The sequence below is a fragment of the Budorcas taxicolor genome, chromosome 1 (genome assembly GCF_023091745.1).
Source record: "Budorcas taxicolor isolate Tak-1 chromosome 1, Takin1.1, whole genome shotgun sequence".
Taxonomy (NCBI): domain Eukaryota; kingdom Metazoa; phylum Chordata; class Mammalia; order Artiodactyla; family Bovidae; genus Budorcas; species Budorcas taxicolor.
Genome location: NC_068910.1, coordinates 63,286,620 through 63,304,039, shown reverse-complemented (window position 1 = coordinate 63,304,039; position 17,420 = coordinate 63,286,620).

Below are 17,420 nucleotides of genomic sequence, written 5' to 3'. Positions count from 1 at the left end.
GCACGACCCTGGAGTTCCTCTCGCCGTTCCTGGTGAGAGGGCCTCCTCTTGAGAGGCGACGGGAATGCCGGGAACTCTTTCCCGACGAAGCAGGGAAAGGATCCATCATCTCGAGCTACGAGGCGTAAAAGGGGCACCTCTGGATGTGGGCGGCACCCTCGTGTTTCCTCTCGAGTGGAGTCGGGTATGTCGGGCAATTTCTTGATTTGCACCAAGGGTGTGAAGGACCCTTTCTAAGTTCCAGAGGTGAGGTGTGATCAGCCTAGAGACGACTCAGCTGAAATTGGCCTCATCTCGCCTGGAGGGGAGAACCTCCTGAATTTTCTCGAGTTGCGGCAGGTCTTTTCGAGTTATGACGGGGACCTCAGGGACCCGCTCTGGTGGCCTCAGGATAGGCCAGTCCCCATGCGAGTTGCTAGGGGCCCTCTTGGGATTCCTCTCCCGTCCATGCCAGGGCCTAATAGCTTGTGTGGAGTCGGGGCCGGAACCTGAGGATTCCTCTCCAGTGTTGCCATGGATCTTGGGGTGCTTCTGAGTTTCCCCAGGGGAGTCAGGCCTCGTCTCGACTGGGGGCATGCACGTGCGCTTTCCTCCCGAGCTGCAGCAGTAGTGTCACGCTTCCTGGCCCGTGGATCAAGGGATCCGTGGCTTTCCCTCGAGGCTTTCCCACGAGGCTTTCGCACAGGGCTGTGCCACGTGCCACCTTGGTGTGAGTCGATCCTCGGCGTGAAAGACGAGACGGTGAAGGGAAAAGAGGTTCCTGTGGAATGGACTGAGACATCTGGGGGACTCTTGGAATGGTGGCAGGACCCTGGAGTTCCTCTCGCCGTTCCTGTTTATAGGGCCTCCTCTTGAGTTGCGACGGGAAGGCCGGGAACCTTGCCCGACGATGCAGGGAAAGGATCCCTCATCTGGAGCTACGAGGCGGAAAAAGGGCACCTCTGGATGTGGGCGGGACCCTCGTGTTTCCTCTCGATTGGAGACGGGTATGTCGGGGAACTTCTTGATTTGCACCAAGGGTGTGAAGGATCCTTTCGAAGTTCCAAGGTGAGGTGTGATCAGCCTCGAGACGCCTCAGCGGAAATGGGCCTCATCTCGCCTGGATGGGAGAACCTCCTGGATTTTCTCGAGTTGCGGCAGGTCTTCTAGAGCTACGACGATGTCCGCAGGGACCCGCTCTGGTGGCCTCAGGAAAGGCCATTCCCCATGCGAGTTACTAGGGGCCATCTCGGGATTCCTCTCCGGTCCATGCCTAGGCCTAAGACCTTGTGTGGAGTCGGGGCCGGAACCTGATGATTCCTCTCCAGTGTTGCCATGGATCTTCGGGTGCTTCTGAGTCTCCCCAGGGGAGTCAGGCCTCGTCTCGAGTGGGGGCATGCATGTGCGCTTTCCTCCCGAGCTGCAGCAGTAGTGTCACGCTTTCTGTCACGTGGATCAAGGGATCTGTGGCTTTCTTTGAGGCTTTCCCTCGAGGATTTCCCACGAGGCTTTCCCACAGGGCTGTGCCACGTGCCACCTTGGTGTGAGTCGATCCTCGGCGTGAAAGACGAGCCGGTGAAGGGAAAAGAGTTTCCTGTGGAATGGACTGAGATATCTGGGGGACTCTTGGAATGGTGGCAGTATCCTGGAGTTCCTCTCGCCGTTCCTGGTGAGAGGGCCTGCTCTTGAGATGCGACGGGAACGCCGGGAACTCTTTCCCGACGATGCAGGGAAAGGATCCATCATCTGGAGGTACGAGGCGGAAACGGGGCACCTCTGGATGTGGGCGGGACCCTCGTGTTTCCGCTCGAGTGGAGACGGGTATGTCGGGGAACTTCTTGATTTGCACCCAAGGTGTGAAGGAACCTTTCCAAGTTCCAGAGGTGAGGTGTGATCAGCCTCGAGACGCCTCAGCGGAAATGGGCCTCATCTCGCCTGGAGGGGAGAACCTCCTGGATTTTCTCAATTGCGGTAGGTCTTCTCGAGTTACGACGGGGACCTCAGCGACCCGCTCTTGTGTCCTCAGGAAAGGCCAGTCCCCATGCGAGTTCCTAGGGGCCCTCTCGGGATTCCTCTCCCGTCCATGCCGGGGCCTAAGACCTTGTGTGTAGTCGGGGCCAGAACCTGAGGATTCCTCTCCAGTGTTGCCATGGATCTTGGGGTGCTTCTGAGTCTCCCCAGGGGAGTCAGGCCTCGTCTCGAGTGGGGGCATTCACGTGCGCTTTCCTCCCGAGCTGCAGCAGTAGTGTCACGCTTCCTGTCACGTGGATGAAGGGATCTGTGGCTTTCCCTCGAGGCTTTCCCTCGAGGCTTTCCCTCGAGGCTTTCCCACAGGGGTGTGCCACGTGCCACTATGGTGTGAGTCGATCCTCGGCGTGAAAGAGGAGCCGGTGAATGGAAAAGAGGTTCCTCTGGAATGGACTGAGACATCTAGGAGACTCTTGAAATGGTGGGACGACCCAGGAGTTCCTCTCGCCGTTCCTGTTGTGAGGGCCTCCCCTTGAGATGCGACGGGAATGCCGGGAATTCTTTCCCGACGAAGCAGGGAAAGAATCCCTCATCTCGAGCTACGAGGTGAAAACGGGGCTCCTCTACATGTGGGCGGGAACCTCGTGTTTCCTCTCGAGTGGAGACGGGTATGTCGGGGAACTTCTTGAGTTGCACCAAGATTGTGAAGGACCCTTTCGAAGTTCCAGAGGTGAGGTGTGATTAGCCTCGAGATGCCTCAGCAGCAATGGGCCTCATCTCGCCTGAAGGGGAGAACCTCCTGGATTTTCTCGAGGTGTGGCAGGTCTTCTCGAGTTACAACGGAGACCTCAGGGACCCGCTCTGGTGGCCTCAGGAAAGGCCAGTCCCCATGCGAGTTGCTAGCGGCCATCTCGGGATTCCTCTCCCGTCCATGCCAGGGCCTAAGACCTTGTGTGGAGTCGGGGCCGGAACCTGAGGATTCCTCTCCAGTGTTGACATGGATCTTATGGTGCCTCTGAGTCTCCCCAGGGGAGTCAGGCCTTGTCTCGAGTGGGGGCATGCACGTGCGCTTTCCTCCCGAGCTGCAGCAGTAATGTCACGCTTCCTGGCCCGTGCATCAAGGGATCTGTGGCTTTCCCTCTAGGCTTTCCCTCGAGGCTTTCCCACGAGGCTTTCCCACATTGCTGTGCCACGTGCCACCTTGGTGTGAGTCGATCCTCGGCGTGAAAGAAGCGCCGGTGAAGGGAAAAGAGGTTCCTCTGGAATGGACTGAGACATCTGGGGGACTCTTGGAATGGTGGCACGGCCCTGGAGTTCCTCTCGCCGTTCCTGTTGAGAGGGCCTCCTCTTGAGATGCGAAGGGAAGGCTGGGAACTCTTTTCCTACGAAGCATTGAAAGGATCCCTCATCTCGAGCTACGAGGGGGAAACAGGGCTCCTCTGGATGTGGGCGGGACCCTCGTGTTTCCTCTCGAGTGGAGACCGATATGTAGGGGAACTTCTTAATGTGCACCAAGGGTGTGAAGGACCCTTTCGAAGTTCCAGAGGTGAGGTGTGATCAGCCTAGAGACGTCATAGCGGAAATGGGCCTCATCTTGCCTGGAGGGGAGAACCTCCTGGATTTTCTCGAGTTGCGTCAGGTCTTCTCGATTTACGACGGGGACCTCAGGGACCCGCTCTGGTGGCCGCAGGAAAGGCCAGTCCCCATGCGAGTTGCTAGGGGCCATCTCGGGATTCCTCTCCGGTGCATGCCGAGGCCTAAGACCTTGTGTGGAGTCGGGGCCGGAATCTGAGGATTCCTGTCCAGTGTTGCCATGGATCTTGGGGTGCTTCTGAGTCTCCCCAGGGGAGTCAGGCCTCGTCTCGAGTGGGGGAATGCACGTGCACTTTCCTACCGAGCTGCAGCAGTAGTGTCACGCTTCCTGTCACGTGGATCAAGGGATCCGTGGCTTTCCCTCGAGGCTTTCCCACGAGTCTTTCGCACAGGGCTGTGCCACGTGCCACGTTGGTGTGAGTCGATCCTCGGCGTGAAAGACGAGCCGGTGAAGGGAAAAGAGGTTCCTCTGGAATGGACTGAGACATCTGGGGGACCCTTGGAATGGTGGCACAACTCTGGAGTATCTCTCGCCGTTCCTGTTTATAGGGCCTCCTCTTGAGATGCGACGGGAAGGCCGGGAACCTTGCCCAACGAAGCAGGGAAAGGATCCCTCATCTCGAGCTACGAGGCGGAAACGGGGCACCTCTGGATGTGGATGGGACCCTCCTGTTTCCTCTCGATTGGAGACGGGTATGTCGGGGAACTTCTTGATTTGCACCAAGGGTGTGAAGGATCCTTTCGAAGTTCCAGAGGTGAGGTGTGATCAGCCTCGAGACGCCTCAGCGGAAATGGGCCTCATCTCGCCTGGAGGGGAGAACCTCCTGGATTTTCTCGAGTTGCGGCAGGTCTTCTCGAGTTACGACGGGGTCCGCAGGGACCCGCTCTGGTGGCCTCAGGAAAGGCCATTCCCCATGCGAGTTACTAGGGCCCATCTCAGGATTCCTCTCCGGTCCATGCCTAGGCCTAAGACCTTGTGTGGAGTCGGGGCCGGAACCTGATGATTCCTCTCCAGTGTTGCCATGGATCTTGGGGTGCTTCTGAGTCTCCCCAGGGGAGTAAGGCCTCGTCTCGAGTGGGGGCATGCACATGCGCTTTCCTCCCGAGCTGCAGCAGTAGTGTCACGCTTCCTGTCACGTGGATCAAGGGATCTGTGGCTTTCCCTCGAGGCTTTCCCTTGAGGCTTTCCCACGAGGCTTTCCCACAGGGCCGTGCCACGTTGCACCTAGGTGTGAGTCGATCCTCGACATGAAAGAAGCGCCGGTGAAGGGAAAAGAGGTTCCTCTGGAATGGACTGAGACATCTGGGGGACTCTTGGAATGGTGGCACGACCCAGGAGTTCCTCTCGCCATTCCTGTTGAGAGGGCCTCCTCTTGAGATGCGACGGGAACGCCAGAAACTCTTTCCCGACGAAGCAGGGAAAGGATCCCTCATCTCGAGCTACGAGGCGGAAACGGGGCTCCTCTGGATGTGGGCGGGACCCTCGTGTTTCCTCTCGAGTGGAGACGGTTATGTCGGGGAACTTCTTGAGTTGCACCAAGGGTGTGAAGAACCCTTTCCAAGTGCCAGAGGTGAGGTGTGATTAGCCTCGAGACGCCTCAGCGGAAATGTGCCTCATTTTGCCTGGAGGGCAGAACCTCCTGGATTTTCTCGAGTTGCGGCAGGTCTTCTCGAGCTACGACCAGGACCGCAGGGACCCGCTCTGGTGGCCTCAGGAAAGGCCAGTCCCAATGCTAGATGCTATGGGCCATCTCGGGATTCCTCTCCCGTCCATGCCAGGGCCTAAGACCTTGTGTGGAGTCGGGGCCGGAACCTGAGGATTCCTCTCCAATGTTGACATGGATCTTGGATTGCCTCTGAGTCTCCCCAGGGGAGTCAGGCCTCGTCTCGAGTGGGGGCATGCACGTGCGCTTTCCTCCCGAGCTGCAGCAGTAGTGTCACGCTTCCTGGCCCGTGGATCAAGGGATCCGTGGCTTTCCCTCGAGGCTTTCCCACGAGGCTTTCGCACAGGGCTGTGCCACGTGCCACCTTGGTGTGAGTCGATCCTCGGCGTGAAAGACGAGACGGTGAAGGGAAAAGAGGTTCCTCTGGAATGGACTGAGACATCTGGGGGACTCTTCGAATGGTGGCACAACTCTGGAGTATCTCTCGCCATTCCTGTTTATAGGGCCTCCTCTTGAGTTGCGACGGGAAGGCCGGGAACCTTGCCCAACGAAGCAGGGAAAGGATCCCTCATCTCGAGCTACGAGGCGGAAACGGGGCACCTCTGGATGTGGATGGGACCCTCCTGTTTCCTCTCGATTGGAGACGGGTATGTCGGGGATCTTCTTGATTTGCACCAAGGGTGTGAAGGATCCTTTCGAAGTTCCAAGGTGAGGTGTGATCAGCCTCGAGACGCCTCAGCGGAAATGGGCCTCATCTCGCCTGGATGGGAGAACCTCCTGGATTTTCTCGAGTTGCGGCAGGTCTTCTAGAGCTACGACGATGTCCGCAGGGACCCGCTCTGGTGGCCTCAGGAAAGGCCATTCCCCATGCGAGTTACTAGGGGCCATCTCGGGATTCCTCTCCGGTCCATGCCTAGGCCTAAGACCTTGTGTGGAGTCGGGGCCGGAACCTGATGATTCCTCTCCAGTGTTGCCATGGATCTTCGGGTGCTTCTGAGTCTCCCCAGGGGAGTCAGGCCTCGTCTCGAGTGGGGGCATGCATGTGCGCTTTCCTCCCGAGCTGCAGCAGTAGTGTCACGCTTTCTGTCACGTGGATCAAGGGATCTGTGGCTTTCTTTGAGGCTTTCCCTCGAGGCTTTCCCACGAGGCTTTCCCACAGGGCTGTGCCACGTGCCACCTTGGTGTGAATCGATCCTCGGCATGAAAGACGAGCCGGTGAAGGGAAAAGAGTTTCCTGTGGAATGGACTGAGATATCTGGGGGACTCTTGGAATGCTGGCAGTATCCTGGAGTTCCTCTCGCCGTTCCTGGTGAGAGGGCCTGCTCTTGAGATGCGACGGGAACGCCGGGAACTCTTTCCCGACGATGCAGGGAAAGGATCCCTCATCTGGAGCTACGAGGTGGAAACGGGGCACCTCTGGATGTGGGCGGGACCCTCGTGTTTCCGCTCGAGTGGAGACGGGTATGTCGGGGAACTTCTTGATTTGCACCCAAGGTGTGAAGGAACCTTTCGAAGTTCCAGAGGTGAGGTGTGATCAGCCTCGAGACGCCTCAGCGGAAATGGGCCTCATCTCGCCTGGAGGGGAGAACCTCCTGGATTTTCTCGAGTTGCGGCAGGTCTTCTCGAGTTACGACGGGGACCTCAGGGACCCGCTCATGTGTCCTCAGGAAAGGCCAGTCCCCATGCGAGTTCTAGGGGCCCTCTCGGGATTCCTCTCCCGTCCATGCCGGGGCCAAGACCTTGTGTGGAGTTGGGGCCGGAACCTGAGGATTCCTCTCCAGTGTTGCCATGGATATTGGGGTGCTTCTGAGTCTCCCAAGGGGAGTCAGGCCTCGTCTCGAGTGAGGGCATGCACGTGCGGTTTCCTGCCGTGCTGTAGCAGTAGTGTCACGCTTCCTGTCAAGTGGATCAAAAAATCTGTGGCTTTCCCTCGAGGCTGTCCCTGAGGCTTTCACACGAGGCTTTCCTACGAGGCTTTCCCACCGGGCTGTGCCACGTGGCACCTTGGTGTGAGTCGATCCTCGGCGTGAAAGACGAGCCGGTGAAGGGAAAAGAGGTTCCTGTGGAATGGACTGAGACTTCTGGGGGACTCTTGGAATGGTGGCAGGACCCTGGAGTTCCTCTCGCCGTTCCTGTTGAGAGGGCATCCTCTTGAGATGCGACAGGAACGCCGGGAACTCTTTCCCGACGAAGCAGGGAAAGGATCCATCATCTGGAGCTACGAGTCCGAAACGGAGCATCTCTGGATGTGGGCGGGACCCTCGTGTTTCCGCTCGAGTGAAGACGGTTATGTCGGGGAACTTCTTGAGTTGCACCCAGGGTGTGAAGGAACCTTTCGAAGTTCCAGAGGTGAGTTGTGATCAGCCTCGAGACGCCTCAGCGGAAATGGGCCTCATCTCGCCTGGAGGGGAGAACCTCCTGGATTTTCTCGAGTTGCGGCAGGTCTTCTCGAGTTACGACGGGGACCTCAGGGACCCGCTCTGTTGGCCGCAGGAAAGGCCAGTCCCCATGCGAGTTGCTAGGGGCCATCTCGGTATTCCTCTCCGGTGCATGCCGAGGCCTAAGACCTTGTGTGGAGTCTGGGCCGGAATCTGAGGATTCCTCTCCAGTGTTGCCATGGATCTTGGGGTGCTTCTGAGTCTCCCCAGGGGAGTCAGGCCTCGTCTCGAGTGGGGGCATGCACGTGCGCTTTCCTCCCGAGCTGCAGCAGTAGTGTCACGCATCCTGTAACGTGGATCAGGGGATCTGTGTGTATCCCTCTAGGCTTTCCCTCGAGGCTTTTCCAAGAGGCTTTCCAATAATGCTGTGCCAAGTGCCACCTTGGTGTGAGTCGATCATCGGCTTGAAAGGCGAGCCGGTGAAGGAAAAAGAGGTTCCTCTGGAATGGACTGAGACATCTGGGGGACTCTTGGAATGGTGGCACGAACCTGGAGTTCCTCTCGCCGTTCCTGTTGAGAGGGCCTCCTCTTGAGATGCGACGGGAACGCCGGGAACTCTTTCCCGACGAACCAGGGAAAGGATCCATCATCTGGAGCGACGAGGCGGAAACGGGGCACCTCTGGATGTGGGCGGGACCCTCGTGTTTCCTCTCGATCGGAGACGGGTATGTCGGGGAACTTCTTGATTTGCACCAAGGGTGTGAAGGACCCTATCGAAGTTCCAGAGGTAAGGTGTGATCAGCCTCGAGACGCCTCAGCGGAAATGGGCCTCATCTCGCCTGGAGGGGAGAACCTCCTGGATTTTCTCGAGTTGCGGCAGGTCTTCTCGAGTTACGACGGGGACAACAGGGGCCAACACTGGTGGCCTCAGGAAAATCCAGTCCCGATATGAATTGCTAGGGGCCATCTCGGGATTCCTCTCCCGTCCATGCCGGGACCTAAGACCTTGTGTGGAGTCGGGACTGGAACCTGAGGATTCCTCTCCTGTGTTGCCATGGATCTTGGGGTGCCTCTGAGTCTCCCCAGGGGAGTCAGGTCTCGTCTCGAGTGGGGGCATGCACGTGCGCTTTCCTCCCGGGGTACAGCAGTAGTGTCACGCTTCCTGTCACGTTGATCAAGGGATTTGTGGCTTTCCCTCGAGGCTTTCCTTCGAGGCTTTCCCAAGAGGCTTTCCCACAGGGCTGTGCCACGTGCCACCTTGGTGTGAGTCGATCCTCGGCGTGAAAGACGAGACGGTGAAGGGAAAAGCAGTCCTCTGGAATGGACTGAGACATCTGGGGGACTCTTGGAATGGTGGCAGGACCCTGGAGTTCCTCTCGCCGTTCCTGTTGAGAGGGCCTCCTCTTGAGATGCGACGGGAACGCCGGGAACTCTTTCCCGGTGAAGCAGGGAAAGGATCTCTAATCGCGAGTTACGAGGCTGAAACGGGGCTCCTCCAGATGTGGGCTGCACCCTCGTGTTTCCTCTCGAGTGGAGACGGGTATGTCGGGGATCTTCTTGATTTGCACCAAGGGTGTGAAGGACCCTTTCGAAGTTCCAGAGGCGAGGTGTGATCAGCCACCAGACGCATCAGCGGAAATGGGCCTCACCTCGCCTGGAGGGGAAACCTCCCGGATTTTCTCGAGTTGCGGCAGGCCTTCTCGAGTTACGACGGGGACCTCAGGGACCGGCTCTGGTGGCCTCAGGATAGGCCAGTCTCCATCCGAGTTGCTCTAGGCCATCTCGGGATTCCTCTCCCGTCCATGACGGGGCCTAAGACCTCGTGTGGAGTCGGGGCCGGAACCTGAGGATTCCTCTCCAGTGTTGCCATGGAATTTGGGGTGCTTCTGAGTCTCCCCAGGGGAGTCAGGCCTCGTCTCGAGTGTGGGCATGCACGTGCGCTTTCCTCCCAAGCTGCAACGGGAGTGTCCTGCTTCCTGTTACGTGGATCAAGGGATCTGTGGTTTCCATCGAGGCTGTCCCTCGAGGCTTTCACACCAGGCTTTCCCACAGGGCTGTGCCACGTGCCACCTTGGTGTGAGTCGATCCTCGGCGTGAAAGACGAGCCGCTGAAGGGAAACAAGGTTCCTCTGGAATCGACAGAGACACCTGGGGGACTCTTGGAATGGTGGCACGACCCTGGAGTTCCTCTCGCCGTTCCTGTTGAGAGGGCCTCCTCTTGAGATGCGACGGGAACGCCGGGAACTCTTTCTCGACGAAGCAGGGAAAGGATCCCTCATCTCGAGCTACGAGGCGGAAACGGGGCTCCTCTGGATGTGGGCTGGACCCTCGTGTTTCCTCTCGAGTGGAGACGGGTATGTCGGGGAACTTCTTGATTTGCACCAACGGTCTGAAGGACCCTTTCGAAGTTCCAGAGGTTAGGTGTGATCAGCCTCGAGACGCCTCAGCGGAAATGGGCCTCATCTCGCCCGGATGGGAGAACCTCCTGGATTTTCTCGAGTTGCGGCAGGTCTTCTCGAGTTACAACGGGGACCTCACAGACCCGCTCTGGTGGCCTCAGGAAAGGCCAGTCCCCATGCGAGTTCCTAGGGGCCATCTCGAGATTCCTCTCCCGTCCATGCCGGGGCCTAAGACCTTGTGTGGAATCGGGGTCGGAACCTGAGTTTTCCTCTCCAGTGTTGCCATGGATCTTGGGGTGCTTCTGAGTTTCCCCAGGGGAGTCAGGCCTCGTCTCGTGTGGGGGCATGCACGTGCGCTTTCCTCCCGCGCTGCAGCAGTAGTGTCACGCTTCCTGTCACGTAGATCAAGGGATTTGTGGCTTTCCCTCGAGGCTTTCCCTCGAAGATTTCCCACGAGGCTTACCCACAGGGCTGTGCCACGTGCCACCTTGGTGTGAGTAGATCCACGGCGCAAAAGACGAGCCGGTGAAGGGAAAAGAGGTTCATCTGGAATTCACTGAGACATCTCGGGGACTCTTGGAATGGTGGCACGACCTTGGAGTTCCTCTCGCCGTTCCTGTTGAGAGGGCCTCCTCTTGAGATGCGACGGAAACGCCGGGAACTCTTTCCCGACGAAGCAGGGAAAGGATCCCTCATCTCGAGCTACGAGGGGTAAACGGGGCTCCTCTGGATGTGGGCGGCACCCTCGTGTTTCCTCTCGAGTGGAGACGGGTATGTCGGGGAACTTCTTGATTTGCACCAAGGGTGTGAAGGACCCTTTCGAAGTTCCAGAGGTGAGGTGTGATCAGCCTCGAGACGCCTCAGCGGAAATGGGCCTCATCTCGCCTGGAGGGGAGAACCTCCTGGATTTTCTCGAGGTGCGGCAGGTCTTCCCGAGTTACGACGGGGACCTCAAGGACCCGCTCTGGTGGCCTCAGGAAAGGCCAGTCCCCATGCGAGTTGCTAGGGGCCATCTTGGGATTCCTCTCCCGACCGTGCCGGGGCCTAAGACCTTGTGTGGAGTCAGGGATGGAACCTGAGGATTCCTCTCCAGTGTTGCCATGGATCTTGGGGTGCTTCTGAACCTCCCCAGGGGAGTCAGGCCTCGTCTCGAGTGGGAGCATGCACGTGCACTTTCCTCCCAAGCTACAGCAGTAGTGTCACGCTTCCTGTCACGTGGATCAAGGGATCTGTGACGTTCCATCGAGCCTCTCCCTCGAGGATTTCCCACAGGGCTGTGCCACGTGCCACCTTGGTGTGAGTCGATCCTCGGCGTGAAAGACGAGCCGGTGAAGGGAAAAGAGGTTCCTCTGGAATGGACTGAGACATCTGGGGGACTCTTGGAATGGTGGCACGACCCTGGTGTACCTCTCGCCGTTCCTGTTGAGAGGGCCTCCTCTTGAGATGCGACGGGAACGCCGGGAACTGTTTCCCGACGAAGCAGGGAAAGGATCCCTCATCTCGAGCTACGAGGCGGAAACGGGGCTCCTCTGGATGTGGCGGGACCCTCGTGTTTCCTCTCGAGTGGAGACGGGTATGTCTGGGAACTTCTTGATTTGCACCAAGGGTGTGAAGGACCCTTTCAAAGTTCCAGAGGTGAGGTGTGATCATTCTCGAGACGCCTCAGCGGAAATGGGCGGCATCTCGCGTGGAGGGGAGAACCTCCTGGATTTTCTCGAGTTGCGGCAGGTCTTCTCAAGTTATGACGGGGACCTCAGGGACCCGCTCTGGTGGCCTCTGGAAAGGCCATTCCCCACGCGAGTTGCTAGGGGCCATCTCGGGATTCCTGTCCCGTCCATGCTGGGGCCTAAGGCCTTGTGTGGAATCGGGGCCGGAACCTGAGGATTCCTCTTCAGTGTTGCCATGGATCTTGGGGTGCTTCTGAGTCTCCCCAGGGGAGTCAGGCCTCGTGTCGAATGGGGGCATGCACGTTCGCTTTCCTCCCGAGCTGCAGCAGTAGTGGCACGCTTCCTGTCATGTGGATAAAGGGATCTGTGGCTTTCCCTCGAGGCTTTCCCTCGAGGATATCCCACGAGGCTTTCCCACATTGCTGTGCCACGTGCCACCTTCGTGTGAGTCTATCCTCGGCGTGAAAGACAACCCGGTGAAGGGAAAAGAGGTTCCTCTGGAATGGACTGAGACATCTGGGGGTCTCTTTGAATGGTGGCACGACCCTGGAGTACCTCTCGCCGTTCCTGTTGACAGGGCCTACTCTTGAGATGCGATGGGAACGCCGGGGACTCTTTCCCGATGAAGCAGGGAAAGGATCCCTCATCTGGAACTACGAGGCGGAAACGGGGCTCCTCTGGATGTGGGCGGGACCCTCGTGTTTCCTCTCGAGTGGAGATGGGTACGTCGGAGAACTTCTTGATTTGCACCAAGGGTGTGAAGGACCCTTTCGAAGTTCCAGAGGCGCGGTGTTATCAGCCTCGAGAAGACTCAACGGAAATCGGCCTCATCTCGCCTGGAGGGGAGGACTTCCTGGATTTTCTCGAGTTGCGGCAGGTGTTCTCAAGTTACGACGGGGACCTCAGGGACCCGCTCTTGTGGCCTTAGGATAGGCCAGTCCACATGCGAGTTGCTAGGGGTGATCTCGGGATTCCTCTCCCGTCCATGCCGGGGACTAAGACCTTGTGTGGAGTCGGGGCTGGAACCTGAGGATTCCTCTCCAGTGTTGCCATGGATCTTGGGGTGCTTCTGAGTCACCCCAGGGAGTCAGGCCTCCTCTCGAGTGGCGGCATGCACGTGCGCTTTCCTCCCGAACTGCAGCAGTATTGTCACGCTTCCTGTCACTTGGATCAAGGGATCTGTGGCTTTCCCTCGAGGCTTTCCCTCGAGGCTATCCCACAGGGCTGTACCACGTCCCACCTTGGTGTGAGTCGATCCTCGGCTTCAAAGACGAGCCGGCAACGGAAAAGAGTTTCCTCTGGAATGGACTGAGACATCTGGGGGTCTCTTGGAATGGTGGCACGACCCTGGAGTTCCTCTCGCCATTCCTGTTGAGAGGGCCTCCTCTTGAGATACGACGGGAACGCAGGGAACTCTTTCCCGACGGAGCAGGGAAAGGATCCCTCATCTCGAGCTACGAGGCGGAAACGGGGCTCCTCTGGATGTGGGCGGGACCCTCGTGTTTCCTCTCGAGTGGAAACGGGTATGTTGGGGATCTTCTTGATTTACACCAAGGGTGTGAAAGACCCTTTCGAAGTTCCAGAGGTGAGGTGTGATCAGCCTCAAGACGCCTCAGCGGAAATGGGCCTCATCTCGCCTGGAGGGGAGAACCTCCTGGATTTTCTCGAGTTGCGTCAGGTCTTCTCGAGTTACGACAGGGACCTCAGGGACCCGCTCTTGTGGGCTCAGGAAAGGCCAGTCCCCATGCGAGTTGCTAGGGGCCATCTCGGGATTCCTCTCCCGTCCATGCCGGGGCCTAAGACCTTGTGTGGAGTCGGGGCCGGAACCTGAGGTTTCCTCTCCAGTGTTGCCATGGATCTTGGCATGCTTCTGAGCCTCCCCAGGGGAGTCAGGCCTCGTCTCGAGAGGGGGCATGCAAGTGCGCTTTCCTCCCGAGCTGCAGAAGTAGTGTCACGCTTCCTGTCAGGTGGATCAAGGGGTCTGTGGCTTTCCATCGAGGCTGTCCCTCCAGGATTTCCCACAGGGCTGTGCCTCATGCCACCTTGGTGTGAGTCGATACTCGGCGTGAAAGACGAGCCGGTGAAGGGAAAAGAGGTTCCTCTGGAATGGACTGAGACATCTGGGGGAGTCTTGGAATGGTGGCACGACCCTGGAGTTCCTCTCGCCGTTCCTGTTGAGAGGGCCTCCTCTTGAGATGCGACGGGAATGCCGGGAACTCTTTCCCGAGGAAGCAGGGAAAGGATCCCTCATCTCGAGCTACGAGGCGGAAACGGGGCTCCTCTGGATGTGGGCGGGACCCTCGTGTTTCCTCTCGAGTGAAGACGGGTATGTCGGGGAAATTCTTGATTTGCACCAAGGGTGTGAAGGACCCTTTCGAAGTTCCAGAGGTGAGGTGTGATCAGCCTCGAGACGCCTCAGCGGAAATGGGCCTCATCTCGCCTGGAGGGGAGAACCTCCTGGATTTTCTCGAGTTGTGGCAGGTCTCCTCGAGATACGACGGGGACCTCAGGGACCGGCTCTGGTGGCCACAGGAAGGCCAGTCCCCATGCGAGTTGCTAGGGGCCATCTCGGGATTCCTCTCCGGTCGATGGCGGAGCCTAAGACCTTGTGTGGAGTCGGGGCCGGGCCCTGAGGATTCCTCTCCAGTGTTGCCAGGGATTTTCGGATGCTTCTGAGTCTCCCCAGGGGAGTCAGGCTTCGTCTCGAGTGGGGGCATGCACGTGCGCTTTCCTCCCGAGCTGCAGCAGTAGTGTCACGATTCCTGTCACGTGGATCAAGGGATCTGTGGCTTTCCCTTGAGGCTTTCCCTGGAGGCTTTCCCTCGAGGCTTTCCCACGAAGTTTTGCCCCAGGGCTGTGCCACGTGCCACCTGGGTGTGAGTCGATCCTAGGTGTGAAAGACGAGCCGGTGAAGGGAAAAGAGGTTCCTCTGGGATGGACTGAGACATCTGGGGGAGTCTTGGAATGGTGGCACGACCCTGGAGTTCCTCTCACCGTTCTTGTTGAGAGGGCCTCCTCTTGAGATGCGACAGGAACGCCGGGAACTCTTTCCCGAGGAAGCAGGGAAAGGATCCCTCATCTTGAGCTACGAGGCGGAAACGGGGCTCCTCTGGATGTGGGCGGGACCCTCGTGTTTCCTCTCGAGTGGTGACGGGTATGTCGGGGAAATTCTTTATTTTCACAAAGGGTGTGAAGGACCCTTTCGAAGTTCCAGAGGTGAGGTGAGATCAGCCTCGAGACGCCTCAGCAGAAATGGGCCTCATCTCGTCTGGAGGGGAGAACCTCCTGGATTTTCTCGAGTTGCGGCAGGTCTTCTCGAGATACGACGGGGACCTCAGGGACCGGCTCTGGTGGCCTCAGGAATGCCAGTCCCCATGCGAGTTGCTAGGGGCCATCTCGGGATTCCTCTCCCTTCGATGGCGGGGCCGAAGACCTTGTGTGGAGTCGGGGCCGGAACCTGAGGATTCCTCTCCAGTGTTGCCATGGATCTTCGGGTGCTTCTGAGTCTCCCCAGGGGAGTCAGGCCTCGTCTCGAGTGGGGGCATGCACGTGCCTTTTCCTCCGGAGCTGCCGCAGTAATGTCACGCTTGCTGTCACGTGGATTAAGGGATCTGTGGCTTTCCCTTGAGGGTTTCCCTGGAGGCTTTCCCTCGAAGCTTTCCCACGAGGCTTTCCCCCAGGGCTGTGCCACGTGCCACCTGGGTGTGAGTCTATCCTCGGCGTGAAAGACGAGCCGGTGAAGGGAAAAGAGGTTCCTCTGGAATGGACTGAGACATCTGGGGGACTCTTGGAATGGTGGCACCACCCTGGAGTTCCTCTCGCCGTTCCTGTTGAGAGGGCCTCCTCTTGAGATGCGACAGGAACGCCGGGAACTCTTTCCCGAGGAAGCAGGGAAAGGATCCCTCATCTCGATCTACGAGGCGGATTCGTGGCGCCTCTGATTGTGGGCGGGACCCTCGTGTTTCCTCTCGAGTGGAGACGGGTATGTCGGGGAAATTCTTGATTTGCACAAAGGGTGTGAAGGACCCTTTCGAAGTTCCAGAGGTGAGGTGAGATCAGCCTCGAGACGCCTCAGCAGAAATGGGCCTCATCTCGTCTGGAGGGGAGAACCTCCTGGATTTTCTCGAGTTGCGGCAGGTCTTCTCGAGATACGACGGGGACCTCAGGGACCGGCTCTGGTGGCCTCAGGAAGGCCAGTCCCCATGCGAGTTGCTAGGGGCCATCTCGGGATTCCTCTCCCTTCGATGGCGGGGCCGAAGACCTTGTGTGGAGTCGGGGCCAGAACCTGAGGATTCCTCTCCAGTGTTGCCATGGATCTTCGGGTGCTTCTGAGTCTCCCCAGGGGAGTCAGACCTCGTCTCGATTGGGGGCATGCACGTGCGCTTTCCTCCGGAGCTGCCGCAGTAGTGTCACGCTTGCTGTCACGTGGATCAAGGGATCTGTGGCTTTCCCTTGAGGCTTTCCCTGGAGGCTTTCCCTCGAAGCTTTCCCACGAGGCTTTCCCCCAGTGCTGTGCCACGTGCCACCTGGGTGTGAGTCGATCCTCGGCGTGAAAGACGAGCCGGTGAAGGGAAAAGAGGTTCCTCTGGAATGGACTGAGAAATCTGGGGGAGTCTTGGAATGGTGGCACGACCCTGGAATTCCTCTCGCCGTTCCTGTTGAGAGGGCCTCCTCTTGAGATGCGACAGGAACACCGGGAACTCTTTCCCGAGGAAACAGGGAAAGGATCCCTCATCTCGACCTACGAGGCGGAAACGGGGCTCTTCTGGATGTGGGCGGGACCATCGTGTTTCCTCTCGAGTGGAGACGGGTATGTCGGGGAAGTTCTTGATTTGCACCAAGGGTGTGAAGGACCCTTTCGAAGTTCCAGAGGTGAGGTGTGATCAGCCTGGAGACGCCTCAGCGGAAATGGGCCTCATCTCGCCTGGATGGGAGAACCTCCTGGATTTTCTCGAGTTGTGGCAGGTCTCCTCGAGATACGACGGGGACCTCAGGGATCGGCTCTGGTGGCCACAGGAAGGCCAGTCCCCATGCTAGTTGCTAGGGGCCATCTCGGGATTCCTCTCCCGTCGATGGCGGAGCCTAAGACCTTGTGTGGAGTCGGGGCCGGGACCTGAGGATTCCTCTCCAGTGTTGCCAGGGATCTTCGGATGCTTCTGAGTCTCCCCAGGGGAGTCAGGCTTCGTCTCGAGTGGGGGCATGCACGTGCGCTTTCCTCCCGAGCTGCAGCAGTAGTGTCACGATTCCTGTCACGTGGATCAAGGGATCTGTTGCTTTCCCTTGAGGCTTTCCCTGGAGGCTTTCCCTCGAGGCTTTCCCACGAGGCTTTGCCCCAGGGCTGTGCCACGTGCCACCTGGGTGTGAGTCGATCCTCGGCGTGAAAGACGAGCCGGTAAAGGGAAAAGAGGTTCCTCTGGAATGGACTGAGACATCTGGGGGACTCTTGGAATGGTGGCACCACCCTGGAGTTCCTCTCGCCGTTCCTGTTGAGAGGGCCTCCTCTTGAGATGCGACAGGAACGCCGGGAACTCTTTCCCGAGGAAGCAGGGAAAGGATCCCTCATCTGGAGCTACGAGGCGGATACGTGGCTCCTCTGGATGTGGGCGGGACCCTCGTGTTTCCTCTCGAGTGGAGACGGGTATGTCGGGGAAATTCTTTATTTGCACAAAGGGTGTGAAGGACCCTTTCGAAGTTCCAGAGGTGAGGTGAGATCAGCCTCGAGACGCCTCAGCAGAAATGGGCCCCATCTCGTCTGGAGGGGAGAACCTCCTG